This window comes from Chiloscyllium punctatum, chromosome 24, assembly GCF_047496795.1.
Source record: "Chiloscyllium punctatum isolate Juve2018m chromosome 24, sChiPun1.3, whole genome shotgun sequence".
Classification (NCBI taxonomy): Eukaryota; Metazoa; Chordata; class Chondrichthyes; order Orectolobiformes; family Hemiscylliidae; genus Chiloscyllium; species Chiloscyllium punctatum.
The window spans coordinates 43,511,614-43,530,390 of NC_092762.1; the positions used below are offsets into that span (position 1 = coordinate 43,511,614).

At 54.2% G+C, this 18,777-nt stretch overlaps 11 non-coding genes across 11 annotated transcripts; all 11 read right to left on the reverse strand.

Annotated features, from left to right (window-relative positions):
- Positions 1-603: 603 nt before the first annotated feature.
- trnak-cuu (transfer RNA lysine (anticodon CUU)) lies at positions 604-676 on the reverse strand. Its single transcript has one exon. It is a non-coding gene; the product is annotated as a tRNA-Lys (tRNA).
- A 1,676-nt stretch (positions 677-2,352) lies between these two features.
- Positions 2,353-2,425, reverse strand: trnak-cuu (transfer RNA lysine (anticodon CUU)). The gene has a single exon. It is a non-coding gene; the product is annotated as a tRNA-Lys (tRNA).
- Positions 2,426-4,101: 1,676 nt separating this feature from the next.
- trnak-cuu (transfer RNA lysine (anticodon CUU)) lies at positions 4,102-4,174 on the reverse strand. The gene has a single exon. It is a non-coding gene; the product is annotated as a tRNA-Lys (tRNA).
- A 1,676-nt stretch (positions 4,175-5,850) lies between these two features.
- trnak-cuu (transfer RNA lysine (anticodon CUU)) lies at positions 5,851-5,923 on the reverse strand. Its single transcript has one exon. It is a non-coding gene; the product is annotated as a tRNA-Lys (tRNA).
- A 1,676-nt stretch (positions 5,924-7,599) lies between these two features.
- Positions 7,600-7,672, reverse strand: trnak-cuu (transfer RNA lysine (anticodon CUU)). Its single transcript has one exon. It is a non-coding gene; the product is annotated as a tRNA-Lys (tRNA).
- Positions 7,673-9,347: 1,675 nt separating this feature from the next.
- On the reverse strand, positions 9,348-9,420 carry trnak-cuu (transfer RNA lysine (anticodon CUU)). Its single transcript has one exon. It is a non-coding gene; the product is annotated as a tRNA-Lys (tRNA).
- Positions 9,421-11,095: 1,675 nt separating this feature from the next.
- Positions 11,096-11,168, reverse strand: trnak-cuu (transfer RNA lysine (anticodon CUU)). Its single transcript has one exon. It is a non-coding gene; the product is annotated as a tRNA-Lys (tRNA).
- A 1,676-nt stretch (positions 11,169-12,844) lies between these two features.
- On the reverse strand, positions 12,845-12,917 carry trnak-cuu (transfer RNA lysine (anticodon CUU)). Its single transcript has one exon. It is a non-coding gene; the product is annotated as a tRNA-Lys (tRNA).
- A 1,675-nt stretch (positions 12,918-14,592) lies between these two features.
- Positions 14,593-14,665, reverse strand: trnak-cuu (transfer RNA lysine (anticodon CUU)). The gene has a single exon. It is a non-coding gene; the product is annotated as a tRNA-Lys (tRNA).
- Positions 14,666-16,340: 1,675 nt separating this feature from the next.
- Positions 16,341-16,413, reverse strand: trnak-cuu (transfer RNA lysine (anticodon CUU)). The gene has a single exon. It is a non-coding gene; the product is annotated as a tRNA-Lys (tRNA).
- Positions 16,414-18,088: 1,675 nt separating this feature from the next.
- trnak-cuu (transfer RNA lysine (anticodon CUU)) lies at positions 18,089-18,161 on the reverse strand. The gene has a single exon. It is a non-coding gene; the product is annotated as a tRNA-Lys (tRNA).
- Between the last annotated feature and the right edge of the window lie 616 nt (positions 18,162-18,777).

Below are 18,777 nucleotides of genomic sequence, written 5' to 3' on the forward strand. Positions count from 1 at the left end.
CTGAGTTGATTTGAAAAAAAAGCAGACCATCGATGAGAGCAGTCTCCATAAATCGAAGCTTCAGTACCTGCAAATATAATCAGGATTTCACTGCTGCCTCCCAGCGCCACGGACCCTTGTCGGATTCGAGTCTCGGGCGACTCCCTGTGTGGAGTTTGCACATTCTCCCCGTGTCTGCGTGGATTTCGTCCGACGGATCCGGTTTCCTCCCACAGTCCAAAGGAGTGCAGCGCAGGTGTTTTGGCCATGCTAAATTGCCCCTTGTTTTCAGGCATGTGCAGGTTCGGTGCAAATACAGAGTCACGAGGTGGGGGTTTAGGTGTGTGGGGGACACTCTTGGGAGAGTCGGTAGCCTGTTTCCACAGTCGAGGGATTCTATGCTAATTTCTGATTTCGCGCATTTCGAGGACCTTAAAGAGATCAATTCAAACAGAAGCCACGCGTTCCGCGAGTATGGTAGCAACTGCGACAGTTCGGAAATGCAGGCAAAACCGCCCTGTGCTTGCTTCCCACCGCTACAATGTGAAGGCCATTGAGTCTGATTTGCGAGCACTGCACTGCGCCTTCGCTGTTGTCTCGTGGCAGTGCAATTTAAAAGCGACCCGCCCGAGCAGGGACTTGAACCCTGGACCCTCAGATTAAGAGTCTGATGCTCTACCGACTGAGCTACCCGGGCTGGTGGCAGGCCGCCTGCCCGGCTACGGCTTTCCCTGCCTGGGCTGGAAAAGACGTTCGCGCTTCACACTCTCGCGCAGCCATTCTGACACAATCCACACAATTCAGTCGGAAAGACTGGCAGCCCCGACTGTGCAGGGCCGATTCCAAGCCGCCGTCTCTCTTCGTCACCCCCACTCCATTGCCGCACCGTCCTCTCTCTACTGTAACAACCCTCCTCAACACACACCTCTGGCACCGTCAAAACCATCAGCAAGCTTACAACACAGCAGCGCCAAAGTAAGAACGGTGCTCATGAGACGGCTTCATCATCAACAAGAACAAAACAAGAACACAAAATGCTGGAGAAGCGCATCGGTTCTGTCGGTATTTGTGAGCGATTAGTTTTGCTTCGCCATCGATTTATGGGTCTGTTTCTGAGAAGTGAATCGAATTGGAAGAGCGTGGTAGGAGGCCCTTCGGCCCGTCCAGTCCACAGCGCTCCATTCTCTTCCTGCAAAGCAACTTTTCCCATGGCTAATCCAGCGAGCCGACACATCCGTGTGATGCTGTGGGCAATTTGGCGTGGGCGAACTAGCTAACAAGTCCACCTTTCATCTTTGGTCGCTGGGAGGAACCCGGAGTAAACACACGGAGAACGTGCAAACTCCACGTTGACAGTCGCCCAAGGGTGGAATCCAATCGACTCGCCAGTATTGAGAAGAAGTGCCACCCTCAGCAACCGACAACACTCATTCACCACAGACAGGTAAATGTTCGCCGGCAATTTCTGTTAGCCCTCATCACCGTGACAACGAGTCGACTTCAAGTCTCTCCCCATCACAGCATCACCGCACCTCGTAAAACACCACAGCACGCACGCAATTCGACACCGGTCCGTCACCTTGCGCACACTTCAGCCCCTCATCATCAACCCTCCAACACCACGCACAGTCCCTACCCCCAGCATCCACTCTCCGCTCGACACAATCCACCGCACCACAAGCCGCAGACACCGACACTCCCACACGCACTGCCACGTCGCCATCAGCTCCAAACCAAGGAAGGTGTGCATGAAGGTTCCGTTTGACGTGTCTGAGTTGATTTGAAAAAAAAGCAGACCATCGATGAGAGCAGTCTCCATAAATCGAAGCTTCAGTACCTGCAAATATAATCAGGATTTCACTGCTGCCTCCCAGCGCCACGGACCCTTGTCGGATTCGAGTCTCGGGCGACTCCCAGTGTGGAGTTTGCACATTCTCCCCGTGTCTGCGTGGATTTCGTCCGACGGATCCGGTTTCCTCCCACAGTCCAAAGGAGTGCAGCGCAGGTGTTTTGGCCATGCTAAATTGCCCCTTGTTTTCAGGCATGTGCAGGTTCGGTGCAAATACAGAGTCACGAGGTGGGGGTTTAGGTGTGTGGGGGACACTCTTGGGAGAGTCGGTAGCCTGTTTCCACAGTCGAGGGATTCTATGCTAATTTCTGATTTCGCGCATTTCGAGGACCTTAAAGAGATCAATTCAAACAGAAGCCACGCGTTCCGCGAGTATGGTAGCAACTGCGACAGTTCGGAAATGCAGGCAAAACCGCCCTGTGCTTGCTTCCCACCGCGACAATGTGAAGGCCATTGAGTCTGATTTGCGAGCACTGCACTGCGCCTTCGCTGTTGTCCCGTGGCAGTGCAATTTAAAAGCGACCCGCCCGAGCAGGGACTTGAACCCTGGACCCTCAGATTAAGAGTCTGATGCTCTACCGACTGAGCTACCCGGGCTCGTGGCAGGCCGCCTGCCCGGCTACGGCTTTCCCTGCCTGGGCTGGAAAAGACGTTCGCGCTTCACACTCTCGCGCAGCCATTCTGACACAATCCACACAATTCAGTCGGAAAGACTGACAGCCCCGACTGTGCAGGGCCGATTCCAAGCCGCCGTCTCTCTTCGTCACCCCCACTCCATTGCCGCACCGTCCTCTCTCTACTGTAACAACCCTCCTCAACACACACCTCTGGCACCGTCAAAACCATCAGCAAGCTTACAACACAGCAGCGCCAAAGTAAGAACGGTGCTCATGAGACGGCTTCATCATCAACAAGAACAAAACAAGAACACAAAATGCTGGAGAAGCGCATCGGTTCTGTCGGTATTTGTGAGCGATTAGTTTTGCTTCGCCATCGATTTATGGGTCTGTTTCTGAGAAGTGAATCGAATTGGAAGAGCGTGGTAGGAGGCCCTTCGGCCCGTCCAGTCCACAGCGCTCCATTCTCTTCCGGCAAAGCAACTTTTCCCATGGCTAATCCAGCGAGCCGACACATCCGTGTGATGCTGTGGGCAATTTGGCGTGGGCGAACTAGCTAACAAGTCCACCTTTCATCTTTGGTCGCTGGGAGGAACCCGGAGTAAACACACGGAGAACGTGCAAACTCCACGTTGACAGTCGCCCAAGGGTGGAATCCAATCGACTCGCCAGTATTGAGAAGAAGTGCCACCCTCAGCAACCGACAACACTCATTCACCACAGACAGGTAAATGTTCGCCGGCAATTTCTGTTAGCCCTCATCACCGTGACAACGAGTCGACTTCAAGTCTCTCCCCATCACAGCATCACCGCACCTCGTAAAACACCACAGCACGCACGCAATTCGACACCGGTCCGTCACCTTGCGCACACTTCAGCCCCTCATCATCAACCCTCCAACACCACGCACAGTCCCTACCCCCAGCATCCACTCTCCGCTCGACACAATCCACCGCACCACAAGCCGCAGACACCGACACTCCCACACGCACTGCCACGTCGCCATCAGCTCCAAACCAAGGAAGGTGTGCATGAAGGTTCCGTTTGACGTGTCTGAGTTGATTTGAAAAAAAAGCAGACCATCGATGAGAGCAGTCTCCATAAATCGAAGCTTCAGTACCTGCAAATATAATCAGGATTTCACTGCTGCCTCCCAGCGCCACGGACCCTTGTCGGATTCGAGTCTCGGGCGACTCCCTGTGTGGAGTTTGCACATTCTCCCCGTGTCTGCGTGGATTTCGTCCGACGGATCCGGTTTCCTCCCACAGTCCAAAGGAGTGCAGCGCAGGTGTTTTGGCCATGCTAAATTGCCCCTTGTTTTCAGGCATGTGCAGGTTCGGTGCAAATACAGAGTCACGAGGTGGGGGTTTAGGTGTGTGGGGGACACTCTTGGGAGAGTCGGTAGCCTGTTTCCACAGTCGAGGGATTCTATGCTAATTTCTGATTTCGCGCATTTCGAGGACCTTAAAGAGATCAATTCAAACAGAAGCCACGCGTTCCGCGAGTATGGTAGCAACTGCGACAGTTCGGAAATGCAGGCAAAACCGCCCTGTGCTTGCTTCCCACCGCTACAATGTGAAGGCCATTGAGTCTGATTTGCGAGCACTGCACTGCGCCTTCGCTGTTGTCTCGTGGCAGTGCAATTTAAAAGCGACCCGCCCGAGCAGGGACTTGAACCCTGGACCCTCAGTTTAAGAGTCTGATGCTCTACCGACTGAGCTACCCGGGCTGGTGGCAGGCCGCCTGCCCGGCTACGGCTTTCCCTGCCTGGGCTGGAAAAGACGTTCGCGCTTCACACTCTCGCGCAGCCATTCTGACACAATCCACACAATTCAGTCGGAAAGACTGGCAGCCCCGACTGTGCAGGGCCGATTCCAAGCCGCCGTCTCTCTTCGTCACCCCCACTCCATTGCCGCACCGTCCTCTCTCTACTGTAACAACCCTCCTCAACACACACCTCTGGCACCGTCAAAACCATCAGCAAGCTTACAACACAGCAGCGCCAAAGTAAGAACGGTGCTCATGAGACGGCTTCATCATCAACAAGAACAAAACAAGAACACAAAATGCTGGAGAAGCGCATCGGTTCTGTCGGTATTTGTGAGCGATTAGTTTTGCTTCGCCATCGATTTATGGGTCTGTTTCTGAGAAGTGAATCGAATTGGAAGAGCGTGGCAGGAGGACCTTCGGCCCGTCCAGTCCACAGCGCTCCATTCTCTTCCTGCAAAGCAACTTTTCCCATGGCTAATCCAGCGAGCCGACACATCCGTGTGATGCTGTGGGCAATTTGGCGTGGGCGAACTAGCTAACAAGTCCACCTTTCATCTTTGGTCGCTGGGAGGAACCCGGAGTAAACACACGGAGAACGTGCAAACTCCACGTTGACAGTCGCCCAAGGGTGGAATCCAATCGACTCGCCAGTATTGAGAAGAAGTGCCACCCTCAGCAACCGACAACACTCATTCACCACAGACAGGTAAATGTTCGCCGGCAATTTCTGTTAGCCCTCATCACCGTGACAACGAGTCGACTTCAAGTCTCTCCCCATCACAGCATCACCGCACCTCGTAAAACACCACAGCACGCACGCAATTCGACACCGGTCCGTCACCTTGCGCACACTTCAGCCCCTCATCATCAACCCTCCAACACCACGCACAGTCCCTACCCCCAGCATCCACTCTCCGCTCGACACAATCCACCGCACCACAAGCCGCAGACACCGACACTCCCACACGCACTGCCACGTCGCCATCAGCTCCAAACCAAGGAAGGTGTGCATGAAGGTTCCGTTTGACGTGTCTGAGTTGATTTGAAAAAAAAGCAGACCATCGATGAGAGCAGTCTCCATAAATCGAAGCTTCAGTACCTGCAAATATAATCAGGATTTCACTGCTGCCTCCCAGCGCCACGGACCCTTGTCGGATTCGAGTCTCGGGCGACTCCCAGTGTGGAGTTTGCACATTCTCCCCGTGTCTGCGTGGATTTCGTCCGACGGATCCGGTTTCCTCCCACAGTCCAAAGGAGTGCAGCGCAGGTGTTTTGGCCATGCTAAATTGCCCCTTGTTTTCAGGCATGTGCAGGTTCGGTGCAAATACAGAGTCACGAGGTGGGGGTTTAGGTGTGTGGGGGACACTCTTGGGAGAGTCGGTAGCCTGTTTCCACAGTCGAGGGATTCTATGCTAATTTCTGATTTCGCGCATTTCGAGGACCTTAAAGAGATCAATTCAAACAGAAGCCACGCGTTCCGCGAGTATGGTAGCAACTGCGACAGTTCGGAAATGCAGGCAAAACCGCCCTGTGCTTGCTTCCCACCGCGACAATGTGAAGGCCATTGAGTCTGATTTGCGAGCACTGCACTGCGCCTTCGCTGTTGTCCCGTGGCAGTGCAATTTAAAAGCGACCCGCCCGAGCAGGGACTTGAACCCTGGACCCTCAGATTAAGAGTCTGATGCTCTACCGACTGAGCTACCCGGGCTCGTGGCAGGCCGCCTGCCCGGCTACGGCTTTCCCTGCCTGGGCTGGAAAAGACGTTCGCGCTTCACACTCTCGCGCAGCCATTCTGACACAATCCACACAATTCAGTCGGAAAGACTGACAGCCCCGACTGTGCAGGGCCGATTCCAAGCCGCCGTCTCTCTTCGTCACCCCCACTCCATTGCCGCACCGTCCTCTCTCTACTGTAACAACCCTCCTCAACACACACCTCTGGCACCGTCAAAACCATCAGCAAGCTTACAACACAGCAGCGCCAAAGTAAGAACGGTGCTCATGAGACGGCTTCATCATCAACAAGAACAAAACAAGAACACAAAATGCTGGAGAAGCGCATCGGTTCTGTCGGTATTTGTGAGCGATTAGTTTTGCTTCGCCATCGATTTATGGGTCTGTTTCTGAGAAGTGAATCGAATTGGAAGAGCGTGGTAGGAGGCCCTTCGGCCCGTCCAGTCCACAGCGCTCCATTCTCTTCCGGCAAAGCAACTTTTCCCATGGCTAATCCAGCGAGCCGACACATCCGTGTGATGCTGTGGGCAATTTGGCGTGGGCGAACTAGCTAACAAGTCCACCTTTCATCTTTGGTCGCTGGGAGGAACCCGGAGTAAACACACGGAGAACGTGCAAACTCCACGTTGACAGTCGCCCAAGGGTGGAATCCAATCGACTCGCCAGTATTGAGAAGAAGTGCCACCCTCAGCAACCGACAACACTCATTCACCACAGACAGGTAAATGTTCGCCGGCAATTTCTGTTAGCCCTCATCACCGTGACAACGAGTCGACTTCAAGTCTCTCCCCATCACAGCATCACCGCACCTCGTAAAACACCACAGCACGCACGCAATTCGACACCGGTCCGTCACCTTGCGCACACTTCAGCCCCTCATCATCAACCCTCCAACACCACGCACAGTCCCTACCCCCAGCATCCACTCTCCGCTCGACACAATCCACCGCACCACAAGCCGCAGACACCGACACTCCCACACGCACTGCCACGTCGCCATCAGCTCCAAACCAAGGAAGGTGTGCATGAAGGTTCCGTTTGACGTGTCTGAGTTGATTTGAAAAAAAAGCAGACCATCGATGAGAGCAGTCTCCATAAATCGAAGCTTCAGTACCTGCAAATATAATCAGGATTTCACTGCTGCCTCCCAGCGCCACGGACCCTTGTCGGATTCGAGTCTCGGGCGACTCCCTGTGTGGAGTTTGCACATTCTCCCCGTGTCTGCGTGGATTTCGTCCGACGGATCCGGTTTCCTCCCACAGTCCAAAGGAGTGCAGCGCAGGTGTTTTGGCCATGCTAAATTGCCCCTTGTTTTCAGGCATGTGCAGGTTCGGTGCAAATACAGAGTCACGAGGTGGGGGTTTAGGTGTGTGGGGGACACTCTTGGGAGAGTCGGTAGCCTGTTTCCACAGTCGAGGGATTCTATGCTAATTTCTGATTTCGCGCATTTCGAGGACCTTAAAGAGATCAATTCAAACAGAAGCCACGCGTTCCGCGAGTATGGTAGCAACTGCGACAGTTCGGAAATGCAGGCAAAACCGCCCTGTGCTTGCTTCCCACCGCGACAATGTGAAGGCCATTGAGTCTGATTTGCGAGCACTGCACTGCGCCTTCGCTGTTGTCCCGTGGCAGTGCAATTTAAAAGCGACCCGCCCGAGCAGGGACTTGAACCCTGGACCCTCAGATTAAGAGTCTGATGCTCTACCGACTGAGCTACCCGGGCTCGTGGCAGGCCGCCTGCCCGGCTACGGCTTTCCCTGCCTGGGCTGGAAAAGACGTTCGCGCTTCACACTCTCGCGCAGCCATTCTGACACAATCCACACAATTCAGTCGGAAAGACTGACAGCCCCGACTGTGCGGGGCCGATTCCAAGCCGCCGTCTCTCTTCGTCACCCCCACTCCATTGCCGCACCGTCCTCTCTCTACTGTAACAACCCTCCTCAACACACACCTCTGGCACCGTCAAAACCATCAGCAAGCTTACAACACAGCAGCGCCAAAGTAAGAACGGTGCTCATGAGACGGCTTCATCATCAACAAGAACAAAACAAGAACACAAAATGCTGGAGAAGCGCATCGGTTCTGTCGGTATTTGTGAGCGATTAGTTTTGCTTCGCCATCGATTTATGGGTCTGTTTCTGAGAAGTGAATCGAATTGGAAGAGCGTGGTAGGAGGCCCTTCGGCCCGTCCAGTCCACAGCGCTCCATTCTCTTCCTGCAAAGCAACTTTTCCCATGGCTAATCCAGCGAGCCGACACATCCGTGTGATGCTGTGGGCAATTTGGCGTGGGCGAACTAGCTAACAAGTCCACCTTTCATCTTTGGTCGCTGGGAGGAACCCGGAGTAAACACACGGAGAACGTGCAAACTCCACGTTGACAGTCGCCCAAGGGTGGAATCCAATCGACTCGCCAGTATTGAGAAGAAGTGCCACCCTCAGCAACCGACAACACTCATTCACCACAGACAGGTAAATGTTCGCCGGCAATTTCTGTTAGCCCTCATCACCGTGACAACGAGTCGACTTCAAGTCTCTCCCCATCACAGCATCACCGCACCTCGTAAAACACCACAGCACGCACGCAATTCGACACCGGTCCGTCACCTTGCGCACACTTCAGCCCCTCATCATCAACCCTCCAACACCACGCACAGTCCCTACCCCCAGCATCCACTCTCCGCTCGACACAATCCACCGCACCACAAGCCGCAGACACCGACACTCCCACACGCACTGCCACGTCGCCATCAGCTCCAAACCAAGGAAGGTGTGCATGAAGGTTCCGTTTGACGTGTCTGAGTTGATTTGAAAAAAAGCAGACCATCGATGAGAGCAGTCTCCATAAATCGAAGCTTCAGTACCTGCAAATATAATCAGGATTTCACTGCTGCCTCCCAGCGCCACGGACCCTTGTCGGATTCGAGTCTCGGGCGACTCCCTGTGTGGAGTTTGCACATTCTCCCCGTGTCTGCGTGGATTTCGTCCGACGGATCCGGTTTCCTCCCACAGTCCAAAGGAGTGCAGCGCAGGTGTTTTGGCCATGCTAAATTGCCCCTTGTTTTCAGGCATGTGCAGGTTCGGTGCAAGTACAGAGTCACGAGGTGGGGGTTTAGGTGTGTGGGGGACACTCTTGGGAGAGTCGGTAGCCTGTTTCCACAGTCGAGGGATTCTATGCTAATTTCTGATTTCGCGCATTTCGAGGACCTTAAAGACATCAATTCAAACAGAAGCCACGCGTTCCGCGAGTATGGTAGCAACTGCGACAGTTCGGAAATGCAGGCAAAACCGCCCTGTGCTTGCTTCCCACCGCTACAATGTGAAGGCCATTGAGTCTGATTTGCGAGCACTGCACTGCGCCTTCGCTGTTGTCTCGTGGCAGTGCAATTTAAAAGCGACCCGCCCGAGCAGGGACTTGAACCCTGGACCCTCAGATTAAGAGTCTGATGCTCTACCGACTGAGCTACCCGGGCTGGTGGCAAGCCGCCTGCCCGGCTACGGCTTTCCCTGCCTGGGCTGGAAAAGACGTTCGCGCTTCACACTCTCGCGCAGCCATTCTGACACAATCCACACAATTCAGTCGGAAAGACTGGCAGCCCCGACTGTGCAGGGCCGATTCCAAGCCGCCGTCTCTCTTCGTCACCCCCACTCCATTGCCGCACCGTCCTCTCTCTACTGTAACAACCCTCCTCAACACACACCTCTGGCACCGTCAAAACCATCAGCAAGCTTACAACACAGCAGCGCCAAAGTAAGAACGTTGCTCATGAGACGGCTTCATCATCAACAAGAACAAAACAAGAACACAAAATGCTGGAGAAGCGCATCGGTTCTGTCGGTATTTGTGAGCGATTAGTTTTGCTTCGCCATCGATTTATGGGTCTGTTTCTGAGAAGTGAATCGAATTGGAAGAGCGTGGCAGGAGGACCTTCGGCCCGTCCAGTCCACAGCGCTCCATTCTCTTCCTGCAAAGGAACTTTTCCCATGGCTAATCCAGCGAGCCGACACATCCGTGTGATGCTGTGGGCAATTTGGCGTGGGCGAACTAGCTAACAAGTCCACCTTTCATCTTTGGTCGCTGGGAGGAACCCGGAGTAAACACACGGAGAACGTGCAAACTCCACGTTGACAGTCGCCCAAGGGTGGAATCCAATCGACTCGCCAGTATTGAGAAGAAGTGCCACCCTCAGCAACCGACAACACTCATTCACCACAGACAGGTAAATGTTCGCCGGCAATTTCTGTTAGCCCTCATCACCGTGACAACGAGTCGACTTCAAGTCTCTCCCCATCACAGCATCACCGCACCTCGTAAAACACCACAGCACGCACGCAATTCGACACCGGTCCGTCACCTTGCGCACACTTCAGCCCCTCATCATCAACCCTCCAACACCACGCACAGTCCCTACCCCCAGCATCCACTCTCCGCTCGACACAATCCACCGCACCACAAGCCGCAGACACCGACACTCCCACACGCATTGCCACGTCGCCATCAGCTCCAAACCAAGGAAGGTGTGCATGAAGGTTCCGTTTGACGTGTCTGAGTTGATTTGAAAAAAAGCAGACCATCGATGAGAGCAGTCTCCATAAATCGAAGCTTCAGTACCTGCAAATATAATCAGGATTTCACTGCTGCCTCCCAGCGCCACGGACCCTTGTCGGATTCGAGTCTCGGGCGACTCCCTGTGTGGAGTTTGCACATTCTCCCCGTGTCTGCGTGGATTTCGTCCGACGGATCCGGTTTCCTCCCACAGTCCAAAGGAGTGCAGCGCAGGTGTTTTGGCCATGCTAAATTGCCCCTTGTTTTCAGGCATGTGCAGGTTCGGTGCAAGTACAGAGTCACGAGGTGGGGGTTTAGGTGTGTGGGGGACACTCTTGGGAGAGTCGGTAGCCTGTTTCCACAGTCGAGGGATTCTATGCTAATTTCTGATTTCGCGCATTTCGAGGACCTTAAAGAGATCAATTCAAACAGAAGCCACGCGTTCCGCGAGTATGGTAGCAACTGCGACAGTTCGGAAATGCAGGCAAAACCGCCCTGTGCTTGCTTCCCACCGCTACAATGTGAAGGCCATTGAGTCTGATTTGCGAGCACTGCACTGCGCCTTCGCTGTTGTCCCGTGGCAGTGCAATTTAAAAGCGACCCGCCCGAGCAGGGACTTGAACCCTGGACCCTCAGATTAAGAGCCTGATGCTCTACCGACTGAGCTACCCGGGCTGGTGGCAGGCCGCCTGCCCGGCTACGGCTTTCCCTGCCTGGGCTGGAAAAGACGTTCGCGCTTCACACTCTCGCGCAGCCATTCTGACACAATCCACACAATTCAGTCGGAAAGACTGGCAGCCCCGACTGTGCAGGGCCGATTCCAAGCCGCCGTCTCTCTTCGTCACCCCCACTCCATTGCCGCACCGTCCTGTCTCTACTGTAACAACCCTCCTCAACACACACCTCTGGCACCGTCAAAACCATCAGCAAGCTTACAACACAGCAGCGCCAAAGTAAGAACGGTGCTCATGAGACGGCTTCATCATCAACAAGAACAAAACAAGAACACAAAATGCTGGAGAAGCGCATCGGTTCTGTCGGTATTTGTGAGCGATTAGTTTTGCTTCGCCATCGATTTATGGGTCTGTTTCTGAGAAGTGAATCGAATTGGAAGAGCGTGGTAGGAGGCCCTTCGGCCCGTCCAGTCCACAGCGCTCCATTCTCTTCCTGCAAAGCAACTTTTCCCATGGCTAATCCAGCGAGCCGACACATCCGTGTGATGCTGTGGGCAATTTGGCGTGGGCGAACTAGCTAACAAGTCCACCTTTCATCTTTGGTCGCTGGGAGGAACCCGGAGTAAACACACGGAGAACGTGCAAACTCCACGTTGACAGTCGCCCAAGGGTGGAATCCAATCGACTCGCCAGTATTGAGAAGAAGTGCCACCCTCAGCAACCGACAACACTCATTCACCACAGACAGGTAAATGTTCGCCGGCAATTTCTGTTAGCCCTCATCACCGTGACAACGAGTCGACTTCAAGTCTCTCCCCATCACAGCATCACCGCACCTCGTAAAACACCACAGCACGCACGCAATTCGACACCGGTCCGTCACCTTGCGCACACTTCAGCCCCTCATCATCAACCCTCCAACACCACGCACAGTCCCTACCCCCAGCATCCACTCTCCGCTCGACACAATCCACCGCACCACAAGCCGCAGACACCGACACTCCCACACGCACTGCCACGTCGCCATCAGCTCCAAACCAAGGAAGGTGTGCATGAAGGTTCCGTTTGACGTGTCTGAGTTGATTTGAAAAAAAAGCAGACCATCGATGAGAGCAGTCTCCATAAATCGAAGCTTCAGTACCTGCAAATATAATCAGGATTTCACTGCTGCCTCCCAGCGCCACGGACCCTTGTCGGATTCGAGTCTCGGGCGACTCCCTGTGTGGAGTTTGCACATTCTCCCCGTGTCTGCGTGGATTTCGTCCGACGGATCCGGTTTCCTCCCACAGTCCAAAGGAGTGCAGCGCAGGTGTTTTGGCCATGCTAAATTGCCCCTTGTTTTCAGGCATGTGCAGGTTCGGTGCAAGTACAGAGTCACGAGGTGGGGGTTTAGGTGTGTGGGGGACACTCTTGGGAGAGTCGGTAGCCTGTTTCCACAGTCGAGGGATTCTATGCTAATTTCTGATTTCGCGCATTTCGAGGACCTTAAAGAGATCAATTCAAACAGAAGCCACGCGTTCCGCGAGTATGGTAGCAACTGCGACAGTTCGGAAATGCAGGCAAAACCGCCCTGTGCTTGCTTCCCACCGCGACAATGTGAAGGCCATTGAGTCTGATTTGCGAGCACTGCACTGCGCCTTCGCTGTTGTCTCGTGGCAGTGCAATTTAAAAGCGACCCGCCCGAGCAGGGACTTGAACCCTGGACCCTCAGATTAAGAGTCTGATGCTCTACCGACTGAGCTACCCGGGCTCGTGGCAGGCCGCCTGCCCGGCTACGGCTTTCCCTGCCTGGGCTGGAAAAGACGTTCGCGCTTCACACTCTCGCGCAGCCATTCTGACACAATCCACACAATTCAGTCGGAAAGACTGGCAGCCCCGACTGTGCAGGGCCGATTCCAAGCCGCCGTCTCTCTTCGTCACCCCCACTCCATTGCCGCACCGTCCTCTCTCTACTGTAACAACCCTCCTCAACACACACCTCTGGCACCGTCAAAACCATCAGCAAGCTTACAACACAGCAGCGCCAAAGTAAGAACGGTGCTCATGAGACGGCTTCATCATCAACAAGAACAAAACAAGAACACAAAATGCTGGAGAAGCGCATCGGATCTGTCGGTATTTGTGAGCGATTAGTTTTGCTTCGCCATCGATTTATGGGTCTGTTTCTGAGAAGTGAATCGAATTGGAAGAGCGTGGCAGGAGGCCCTTCGGCCCGTCCAGTCCACAGCGCTCCATTCTCTTCCTGCAAAGCAACTTTTCCCATGGCTAATCCAGCGAGCCGACACATCCGTGTGATGCTGTGGGCAATTTGGCGTGGGCGAACTAGCTAACAAGTCCACCTTTCATCTTTGGTCGCTGGGAGGAACCCGGAGTAAACACACGGAGAACGTGCAAACTCCACGTTGACAGTCGCCCAAGGGTGGAATCCAATCGACTCGCCAGTATTGAGAAGAAGTGCCACCCTCAGCAACCGACAACACTCATTCACCACAGACAGGTAAATGTTCGCCGGCAATTTCTGTTAGCCCTCATCACCGTGACAACGAGTCGACTTCAAGTCTCTCCCCATCACAGCATCACCGCACCTCGTAAAACACCACAGCACGCACGCAATTCGACACCGGTCCGTCACCTTGCGCACACTTCAGCCCCTCATCATCAACCCTCCAACACCACGCACAGTCCCTACCCCCAGCATCCACTCTCCGCTCGACACAATCCACCGCACCACAAGCCGCAGACACCGACACTCCCACACGCATTGCCACGTCGCCATCAGCTCCAAACCAAGGAAGGTGTGCATGAAGGTTCCGTTTGACGTGTCTGAGTTGATTTGAAAAAAAGCAGACCATCGATGAGAGCAGTCTCCATAAATCGAAGCTTCAGTACCTGCAAATATAATCAGGATTTCACTGCTGCCTCCCAGCGCCACGGACCCTTGTCGGATTCGAGTCTCGGGCGACTCCCTGTGTGGAGTTTGCACATTCTCCCCGTGTCTGCGTGGATTTCGTCCGACGGATCCGGTTTCCTCCCACAGTCCAAAGGAGTGCAGCGCAGGTGTTTTGGCCATGCTAAATTGCCCCTTGTTTTCAGGCATGTGCAGGTTCGGTGCAAGTACAGAGTCACGAGGTGGGGGTTTAGGTGTGTGGGGGACACTCTTGGGAGAGTCGGTAGCCTGTTTCCACAGTCGAGGGATTCTATGCTAATTTCTGATTTCGCGCATTTCGAGGACCTTAAAGAGATCAATTCAAACAGAAGCCACGCGTTCCGCGAGTATGGTAGCAACTGCGACAGTTCGGAAATGCAGGCAAAACCGCCCTGTGCTTGCTTCCCACCGCTACAATGTGAAGGCCATTGAGTCTGATTTGCGAGCACTGCACTGCGCCTTCGCTGTTGTCCCGTGGCAGTGCAATTTAAAAGCGACCCGCCCGAGCAGGGACTTGAACCCTGGACCCTCAGATTAAGAGTCTGATGCTCTACCGACTGAGCTACCCGGGCTGGTGGCAGGCCGCCTGCCCGGCTACGGCTTTCCCTGCCTGGGCTGGAAAAGACGTTCGCGCTTCACACTCTCGCGCAGCCATTCTGACACAATCCACACAATTCAGTCGGAAAGACTGGCAGCCCCGACTGTGCAGGGCCGATTCCAAGCCGCCGTCTCTCTTCGTCACCCCCACTCCATTGCCGCACCGTCCTGTCTCTACTGTAACAACCCTCCTCAACACACACCTCTGGCACCGTCAAAACCATCAGCAAGCTTACAACACAGCAGCGCCAAAGTAAGAACGGTGCTCATGAGACGGCTTCATCATCAACAAGAACAAAACAAGAACACAAAATGCTGGAGAAGCGCATCGGTTCTGTCGGTATTTGTGAGCGATTAGTTTTGCTTCGCCATCGATTTATGGGTCTGTTTCTGAGAAGTGAATCGAATTGGAAGAGCGTGGTAGGAGGCCCTTCGGCCCGTCCAGTCCACAGCGCTCCATTCTCTTCCTGCAAAGCAACTTTTCCCATGGCTAATCCAGCGAGCCGACACATCCGTGTGATGCTGTGGGCAATTTGGCGTGGGCGAACTAGCTAACAAGTCCACCTTTCATCTTTGGTCGCTGGGAGGAACCCGGAGTAAACACACGGAGAACGTGCAAACTCCACGTTGACAGTCGCCCAAGGGTGGAATCCAATCGACTCGCCAGTATTGAGAAGAAGTGCCACCCTCAGCAACCGACAACACTCATTCACCACAGACAGGTAAATGTTCGCCGGCAATTTCTGTTAGCCCTCATCACCGTGACAACGAGTCGACTTCAAGTCTCTCCCCATCACAGCATCACCGCACCTCGTAAAACACCACAGCACGCACGCAATTCGACACCGGTCCGTCACCTTGCGCACACTTCAGCCCCTCATCATCAACCCTCCAACACCACGCACAGTCCCTACCCCCAGCATCCACTCTCCGCTCGACACAATCCACCGCACCACAAGCCGCAGACACCGACACTCCCACACGCATTGCCACGTCGCCATCAGCTCCAAACCAAGGAAGGTGTGCATGAAGGTTCCGTTTGACGTGTCTGAGTTGATTTGAAAAAAAGCAGACCATCGATGAGAGCAGTCTCCATAAATCGAAGCTTCAGTACCTGCAAATATAATCAGGATTTCACTGCTGCCTCCCAGCGCCACGGACCCTTGTCGGATTCGAGTCTCGGGCGACTCCCTGTGTGGAGTTTGCACATTCTCCCCGTGTCTGCGTGGATTTCGTCCGACGGATCCGGTTTCCTCCCACAGTCCAAAGGAGTGCAGCGCAGGTGTTTTGGCCATGCTAAATTGCCCCTTGTTTTCAGGCATGTGCAGGTTCGGTGCAAGTACAGAGTCACGAGGTGGGGGTTTAGGTGTGTGGGGGACACTCTTGGGAGAGTCGGTAGCCTGTTTCCACAGTCGAGGGATTCTATGCTAATTTCTGATTTCGCGCATTTCGAGGACCTTAAAGAGATCAATTCAAACAGAAGCCACGCGTTCCGCGAGTATGGTAGCAACTGCGACAGTTCGGAAATGCAGGCAAAACCGCCCTGTGCTTGCTTCCCACCGCTACAATGTGAAGGCCATTGAGTCTGATTTGCGAGCACTGCACTGCGCCTTCGCTGTTGTCTCGTGGCAGTGCAATTTAAAAGCGACCCGCCCGAGCAGGGACTTGAACCCTGGACCCTCAGATTAAGAGTCTGATGCTCTACCGACTGAGCTACCCGGGCTGGTGGCAGGCCGCCTGCCCGGCTACGGCTTTCCCTGCCTGGGCTGGAAAAGACGTTCGCGCTTCACACTCTCGCGCAGCCATTCTGACACAATCCACACAATTCAGTCGGAAAGACTGGCAGCCCCGACTGTGCAGGGCCGATTCCAAGCCGCCGTCTCTCTTCGTCACCCCCACTCCATTGCCGCACCGTCCTCTCTCTACTGTAACAACCCTCCTCAACACACACCTCTGGCACCGTCAAAACCATCAGCAAGCTTACAACACAGCAGCGCCAAAGTAAGAACGGTGCTCATGAGACGGCTTCATCATCAACAAGAACAAAACAAGAACACAAAATGCTGGAGAAGCGCATCGGTTCTGTCGGTATTTGTGAGCGATTAGTTTTGCTTCGCCATCGATTTATGGGTCTGTTTCTGAGAAGTGAATCGAATTGGAAGAGCGTGGCAGGAGGACCTTCGGCCCGTCCAGTCCACAGCGCTCCATTCTCTTCCTGCAAAGCAACTTTTCCCATGGCTAATCCAGCGAGCCGACACATCCGTGTGATGCTGTGGGCAATTTGGCGTGGGCGAACTAGCTAACAAGTCCACCTTTCATCTTTGGTCGCTGGGAGGAACCCGGAGTAAACACACGGAGAACGTGCAAACTCCACGTTGACAGTCGCCCAAGGGTGGAATCCAATCGACTCGCCAGTATTGAGAAGAAGTGCCACCCTCAGCAACCGACAACACTCATTCACCACAGACAGGTAAATGTTCGCCGGCAATTTCTGTTAGCCCTCATCACCGTGACAACGAGTCGACTTCAAGTCTCTCCCCATCACAGCATCACCGCACCTCGTAAAACACCACAGCACGCACGCAATTCGACACCGGTCCGTCACCTTGCGCACACTTCAGCCCCTCATCATCAACCCTCCAACACCACGCACAGTCCCTACCCCCAGCATCCACTCTCCGCTCGACACAATCCACCGCACCACAAGCCGCAGACACCGACACTCCCACACGCATTGCCACGTCGCCATCAGCTCCAAACCAAGGAAGGTGTGCATGAAGGTTCCGTTTGACGTGTCTGAGTTGATTTGAAAAAAAGCAGACCATCGATGAGAGCAGTCTCCATAAATCGAAGCTTCAGTACCTGCAAATATAATCAGGATTTCACTGCTGCCTCCCAGCGCCACGGACCCTTGTCGGATTCGAGTCTCGGGCGACTCCCTGTGTGGAGTTTGCACATTCTCCCCGTGTCTGCGTGGATTTCGTCCGACGGATCCGGTTTCCTCCCACAGTCCAAAGGAGTGCAGCGCAGGTGTTTTGGCCATGCTAAATTGCCCCTTGTTTTCAGGCATGTGCAGGTTCGGTGCAAGTACAGAGTCACGAGGTGGGGGTTTAGGTGTGTGGGGGACACTCTTGGGAGAGTCGGTAGCCTGTTTCCACAGTCGAGGGATTCTATGCTAATTTCTGATTTCGCGCATTTCGAGGACCTTAAAGAGATCAATTCAAACAGAAGCCACGCGTTCCGCGAGTATGGTAGCAACTGCGACAGTTCGGAAATGCAGGCAAAACCGCCCTGTGCTTGCTTCCCACCGCTACAATGTGAAGGCCATTGAGTCTGATTTGCGAGCACTGCACTGCGCCTTCGCTGTTGTCTCGTGGCAGTGCAATTTAAAAGCGACCCGCCCGAGCAGGGACTTGAACCCTGGACCCTCAGATTAAGAGTCTGATGCTCTACCGACTGAGCTACCCGGGCTGGTGGCAGGCCGCCTGCCCGGCTACGGCTTTCCCTGCCTGGGCTGGAAAAGACGTTCGCGCTTCACACTCTCGCGCAGCCATTCTGACACAATCCACACAATTCAGTCGGAAAGACTGGCAGCCCCGACTGTGCAGGGCCGATTCCAAGCCGCCGTCTCTCTTCGTCACCCCCACTCCATTGCCGCACCGTCCTCTCTCTACTGTAACAACCCTCCTCAACACACACCTCTGGCACCGTCAAAACCATCAGCAAGCTTACAACACAGCAGCGCCAAAGTAAGAACGGTGCTCATGAGACGGCTTCATCATCAACAAGAACAAAACAAGAACACAAAATGCTGGAGAAGCGCATCGGTTCTGTCGGTATTTGTGAGCGATTAGTTTTGCTTCGCCATCGATTTATGGGTCTGTTTCTGAGAAGTGAATCGAATTGGAAGAGCGTGGCAGGAGGACCTTCGGCCCGTCCAGTCCACAGCGCTCCATTCTCTTCCTGCAAAGCAACTTTTCCCATGGCTAATCCAGCGAGCCGACACATCCGTGTGATGCTGTGGGCAATTTGGCGTGGGCGAACTAGCTAACAAGTCCACCTTTCATCTTTGGTCGCTGGGAGGAAC